Source organism: Calypte anna, chromosome 1 (assembly GCF_003957555.1).
Source record: "Calypte anna isolate BGI_N300 chromosome 1, bCalAnn1_v1.p, whole genome shotgun sequence".
NCBI lineage: Eukaryota > Metazoa > Chordata > Aves > Apodiformes > Trochilidae > Calypte > Calypte anna.
Window position 1 is genome coordinate 23472085 of NC_044244.1, and position 6926 is coordinate 23479010.

A 6926-nucleotide genomic window follows, 5' to 3' on the forward strand; every position below is an offset into this window, starting at 1 on the left:
GCAGCTCAGGGTCTTGAGCATTTGAAAATCACTAGGGAGGAAGATTCTGTAGTCTTTCTGTGCAGCCTCTTCCAGTGCTTGAAGTGGTGAATAATAAAACCAATGAGAATTTTTCTTCTTGCTGACTGTGGCTACTAGCTCTTGATTTTTGCTGTGCATAACCATCAGAGAAATGTCTCTGTCTTCTCTATAACTCCCTTCTATGTAATGAAAGATTGAAATTAGGATCCTCAGTTATTCTTGTTTTTTCATGGTGAACAAGCAATGTTTCTGAAGCCTCTCCAGATATATTATGTTCTTCAGCCTCTCTAACCATCTTGGCAATTCTCCACTATACTCTGTTGGTACGTTCCTTTTACCAGGGCTCCAAAATTAGGCACAATACTCAGATGCACACACTGAATTCACAGTCACTGAATGGAGAAGAAAAATCACTTGCCTCAGGCTGCTAACTGCACCCTTGCTAATTCAGCTCAGTAGGAAATCTTCATTTCTGGAAAGGTATCTTCTTGTCCTATAGGGTCCCTAGACATTGTACACAGTCATACTGTCCCAAGCATCCCAACAGGACTCTGTGTTTGTGTTTATTAAACTTTATGAGATTCTTATTAGCCCATTTTTCCAGCTTGTTGAAGTTCTCAACAAGAATGACACACCTCTTCAGCATACTGACCATGACCTGCAGTTTGAAGAACCATCCAAAACCCCAATAAGAATGAATCCTCATTGAGGTCAGTGCCAAAATATTTAAACACTGTCATTTCTTTCTAAGTTCTGGAGGAACATGACTTACAGTAGATCACTAGGTACATTTTAGCTCACTGGCTTACTGGCTTCTACCCTTTATATCTGATTGCTCAGTTTTTCAACCCAGCTTCTAGTTCATACATCTAATCTTTATCTTTTCTGTTTAGCTAGCACAGCTCTAAAAAAACATATGGAAAGTACAGTTCCACTGCCCTTAAGCTGCAGAGCCCATAATTTATTCAGAACAAGGAAAACACAATTTACCCTTGAGAAATAAGTGCTGACTGCCTAGTCACCTTTTCTTCTTTTTTTTTTTTTTTTTTTTTTTGGTTCTCCCTTCATGTGCCTAGAAATAGCTTCCATGAGGATGAACTCTATAATTCTATTCCTCCAGATATTGAGGCTGGCACTTCTTCTGCCTAATACAAAGGTTCTGGAGTTGCTTTTTGTTTGGGTCCTCTAGTATTAGAGGTTATGCAATTAAGATTAAATAACCTAAGTCTGGGGATCTTTACATGTGTGACAGATACCTAGGTTTCTTATTATAGCTTATGTAGGGAGGATTCAGGTACCTAAATGGGAATCCAATGTCACGGGAGAAGCCTAAGGTTACCTGAGGAACCCCTACAAGACTCGAAGATACAACATTTTCCCACGTTAGAAGCTGGAGACGACAGAAGATGTACCAGGGAATCTCAGCTGGCTATAAATATATGTGCTTAATAAACTGATTCATGCAGTAGACAACTGCTATTGGAACTGAATCACCTTCTTGGTTCCACTAGTGATATTAGCTTGCTGTTAATACAATGGGTTGTGATGGAAGCTGAGGTTATCTCTATAGTGCAAATGTAAACATTATATTTTGAACTGAATCTTATCCTTAATTGCATCTACCTAATTTCTAGGCTCACAGCATCCATTAAGAAGGCTCTGAGAAGCAACACAAGTGCATAAAGTATTAGGTTTTTAAGCAGTTAGCAGAGTTTCCCTGCTGGTGTATTACAAAGGAGTGTATAAGATGACTAAAGTGCGGAATATCTGCTTTATTTCATAAGGATTTGTCCAGCTGACAAAGACTCAAATAGACATGAATAGCATGGGGAGATTTTTCAGAGTTTCCAGTCTCCTGATGAACTTCACTGATGAATTTCATTCTTAACTGAAAACTTTAATGAAAAAGAAAAAAAAAAAGTGTTCTAAACTTTTCCCTTTTAGAAAAACATGAATAATAACTATACCTTTCAGAGTTTTTTCTGTTGTTGTTTTGTTTTGGGCTGCCCCCCTTTTATACATATATATTTCTTTACTTTCTACAAAAGCTACAGTTTGAAATTAGAAAAAATATTTCTAAACATAGGTGAGACCTGAAGAATATCCTTGATGGAAATGGAAATGGAAAAACAAAAGTACAATTGTCATTCCTGCACATGTTATAACAATACAAAGTTCGAAAACTGTCTAAATTACTTCAGGACAGTGGCAAATGTCTGTACAATTGTACTTTAAAAATAGATCGTGAAGAAAGATAATTACCATTAAAAAAAAAATTAAATTGGCTTAGTTCTGCCACAAATCCAATTTAATTTTTAAGTATGATAATTAACTCTTGAAATTTGGCACTTAAAATATTCTTAATAATCAACCCCTTTTCTAAAAACAGATAAGAATAATTATTGCAGTAACTTTTATGACACTTCCTAGATAATTCCGAACCAGAAGCTCTCATTTTTGCAGTAAATAAGAATTATATAATCTTTTTATCAAATCAAAACAGGTAAAATGATTACCGCCACTTCATAGAAGTCACTGTTTACTTTGGAAGGTGTTAGGTTCTGTTAGAAAAGAATAGTAATTTTTAGTCTAAACAAATACTTGGAAAAAATTCCTTGGAAAAGAGGTAACAACATAAGCAATTCTAAAAGAATTTTATTATCATTTATTATTTATAATAATAGCAAGAAAACAATACAATGAAAACTATTTGGAAACTTTCTTCAGTTTCAGGGAGGGTAAGGGCTTCCAGCAGTCTTTGAAATGTGAGCAATACATCAAGGCAAGTAAAATGTCTCCAGAATAGTAACAACAGGGTAAATATTTTTTAAAAATTCATGTTCCTGGATGTTAGCTTTTAATATTTTCATCACATTACTGAATAACCATGAACATTTCATGCAAACACAAGTATCAATGCTTATGAATTAAGGGGTGGCAAAAGAAAAGCAAAACATATTTCTGAATTGTGTAAAATGCTCTGTGTTTTTGTTGAGCTGGTTGTGAAAGCAAATAATGAAATGCTAGTTCTGTGATGATTAGTAACTAAACAGAACATTTCATGGTTTTTTCTATTTGGTAATAAAGGTGACATAGAGTGATTAATAGGTCTCTATATACTGAGTTAACTCTCCTAACTCAGTAGACCTCCTTGCATATTTAATACACTTAAGCATCAATATTTTGTTCTGAGGATCTAACTGCTTAGTTCACTGCTAAATCTCTCTTTACATACATATTGCAGGTTTGGACTCAGATTCAGTCAAATTATGTTTATCTGTATGTTCTGTGTCAAGAAGTGCTTGCATAGATATTACTTGCATAGAAAACAAAATCAAACAACAAACTCTAGCAGGAAGATGTTTATTACTTTGGACTGTTCTTTCAGCTAATTGTCTTAGTGCTTTCCCAATAGAACACTTTATATTTTGCAGACTTCTAGCAGTCCTAAGAAGCCCAAAGGAAATATTAATATCACCACAACTAACACCTTGATAATTTATAGAGATTATTTTAACTCAGTTGGTGGAGGTGGAGGAACAGGAAAAATAAATTATCTCATCATTTTTAGATGCAAAGACTGAAGATAACTCCTGTTTCTCATCTAATAGACACCTCTTTGTAGAGAGACATTGTCAACCAGGTGCCTCGAATTGCCAGTGAGTGGGTGTGAGTCCACCTGTGCCTGATTAGGACAGGCCCCTATTGGGCATGAGCAAGGCCAGGGGGCCAATAAAGGTGGAACACACACCCACAGAGAAAACCTCAGCTCACTCTGGTGCGAGGCATGGAGAGGCCAGCAGCTCGTCGAGCCTCTGGAGCAAGAAAGGCTCTTCCCGCTACACTTCTACCCTGGAAGCGCTGTGTGGTGGCTGGAGTCCTGGAAGAGACCAGCAGCTCGTCGAGCATCAGGAGCAAGAATGGCTCCTCCCGCTACACCTCTTGTAATCTGATTTCTGGAGATGCTGAAAAACTCTTGTTGACTTCTAAGCACTTATTCAGTCAGGCTGTTACCTTTATCACAGACTTGCTGCATATTACAGAGCGAGAAAAGCAAATACCATTAATTATTATAAGTTAGGAAGAGAGTAGAAAAGTAAAAAAAAAAAAACCACCAAAAGATTTGCCAGGTTCTTTTGTTCAGACATATTATAAGGCTGGTATTTAATGCAATGATGTGTTATGCTCATGCTTTTCATACAGGTCAGATCCAGCTTACTTCACTTAGTCCACTTTTTCAGTTGTTATTATATATGTTTGCCATTCCATCTTTTCAAAGCTGCATTTAGTCCCTTTAGGAGCAAGGGAAGAAAGGAAAAAAGTTTTGGTTTTAGGACAGTTATTGTATTTCAAGAAGTGTATTTTTGGAAGCTTCCAAAAGTAAATGAGATTCTACAAAACTGACAAAATTATTTTTTAAATTAATTAAATTACTTATTCTGAAATATGTATAAATGAGGAGTTAAACCAATATGTTGGTGTTCTTCTGCACAGTAAAATAACAGCACTGATGATCCTTGATCCTGAGCCATAGTGGAGAGCATCTGCAACAGAGATTACACCTTTTTTCCAAAATGTAACATCAAATAGGTTCTCAAGCTATAAATAGGAAGTCAAAATGATGTTTCTGTCCCTAATGACTTATGCAAGTCATTATGCAAGGCTTTTTTTGTGTGTGCACATATGAATTTATTATTGCTTTTTGAATTACTGAGTGCAATTATTAGCATCCAGTGTTTCCAAATACATTCCTAAGGACTTAAAAATCCTGGAAAATAATTTTTCTTGACTACATACTTCTTAAAAGCCTTAGGTTAACTTCTGAGATTAAGCTTCTAGAAGCTTGGAAATACATGTGACATTAGTAGAATACCGAGATTCACCCATTTTGCTGAAATGTGGAAAAATCTTTGGTGAGCATGCATTTTGGGGCAGATTACTGCCATTCATACTTACTAGGGTAAACTGCTGAAGGCAGCTTTCGATTTCCAAGATCTGACTCTCAGCTTCTTTACATCTATCAAAAGTTCATCATCAGAATCTCTTTTTACAAAAAATCTGCATTCACGCAGGTGACAGGTAACCAATCCCATTACAATAATATTGATTACTAATTCCAGTTCATTTTAGTAGTGGATTTTTTTTCAAGTTTAATTAAGCTTATATTGCCACATTAAACTGCATAACTTACGGTATTTTAAAAAACTCTACATTTCATCAGTCTCATTTGAGATATAGTTAATAAGTAGAGAATCCTCTTCGGAAATTAGAGAGCCTTTTTACATTATCTTTATAATTTTAAATTGAGTTTTAAATTAATAATGGAGACATAGTAAATTTTTAAATTGAAGCTTTGAAATACAGAATTAAAAATAGCTAATCTAAATAAAACTACAGATTAAAACAAAAGAAGAATGGCCCACTTCAGGGAAGGTATAATGAACTTACATATATACATGATTTACATATCTGTGCATATATTTTCACATATATCACCAAAGTGACTCCAAGATACTGGTATTTCTGGGTTCAGACTACTAATATATTGTGCTAAACCTTCAAGCTGTATTGCCTAAGACATTAGGTATATAGTATTTTCTTTGTAAGCCCAGTTCTAGATGGGCTTCTAGATATTTCCTAATGATTTCTATTCTGACAATAAAGGTTGATTCTGTCTGGAGACGAGCATGGCTGAGTGTGCTATAGAACACTCCAGAGTCCTAGTCCCTCAAGCAGCAAGACTGGCAATCTATTGGAGCCCCTTCTGACTGTCAGGTAAGGATTTTGCTCCAGTTGAGATCAGTACATAAGGCTGAAGAAAGAGGGAAAAATATGTTCCCTGGATTTGTTGTACCAGAGTTGGAGGTTGGAGCTGTTATATGTATCCAGTCAGAGGAACTAAGAAGCTTGGTTCCTCAAAATAGAGGTAATCTCCAACCTTTTTCCTATCTCTACTTTTGCTACGGTGGGATTTTATATTGTGTGGGATTAATGATGCAAAAGATCAGAATCTGCTAATACTGAAATATATAAAGTATGCTTGTATACTTACGCAAATACAAATATTGTATTTTGCATTCCTCTTGGGGCAGCGTTTACAACACGGGCATCAATATTGTGAGCTTGTCAGTCTATTCTAAAAACAATTTTTATGACAAATCTTCTCTCAACCTTTGTTTGCCAGTATTGAAGTACTCATGATTCTGAGATGTCACCTGGGTTTCAAATGATCACGTTCAATTTTATGTTACTTATTCTGAACGCCAATAAAACTGGAACAATTTTCAGATCTTGAGTAGGCAGAATACTAATTCAAACTTTAAGAGGAGCTCTGTTACATAAGAGGGAAACCTGCAACATATGCCAGAGAGAATTAATCCACCTCTTTCCAAATAAACTAAACAAATCTATACATGAATAAAAATGCATCATATTTCCAAATGAAAAGTCGAAAACCAATATCACAACCTATCAGAAACAATTAATCAGTAAAACTCAGCTGTGAATGTAAACTACACGCCTAGTAGCAACACTTTTCAAATCCACATCACCAACTATTTCATATCAGTCTTATTTTTTTTCTCCCCTCCTGAGTGTTTTGGTCATATAAACTTTACTTTTAAAAGGGAAAAATTTTAAAATGAAAGGAAACCATAATTTGAATGTAAATGAGAGGATTTAAATACATTTCTGAAGTATGCTTCTGATACTTGAAAGACTTGGCAAAATGAGATTTAAGTAAGTTAATACAAACAGCATGTGATTGGAATATAAAGGTTTAAGAAAGTACATTTACCACTGATAGGACATCAGAAATAGGCCTAGGACAAATTGCATAAATATTTAGGGTTTAAATTATGATTAACAATAATAACTTTTATTATAGTTACTGTAGCTGTTATTAT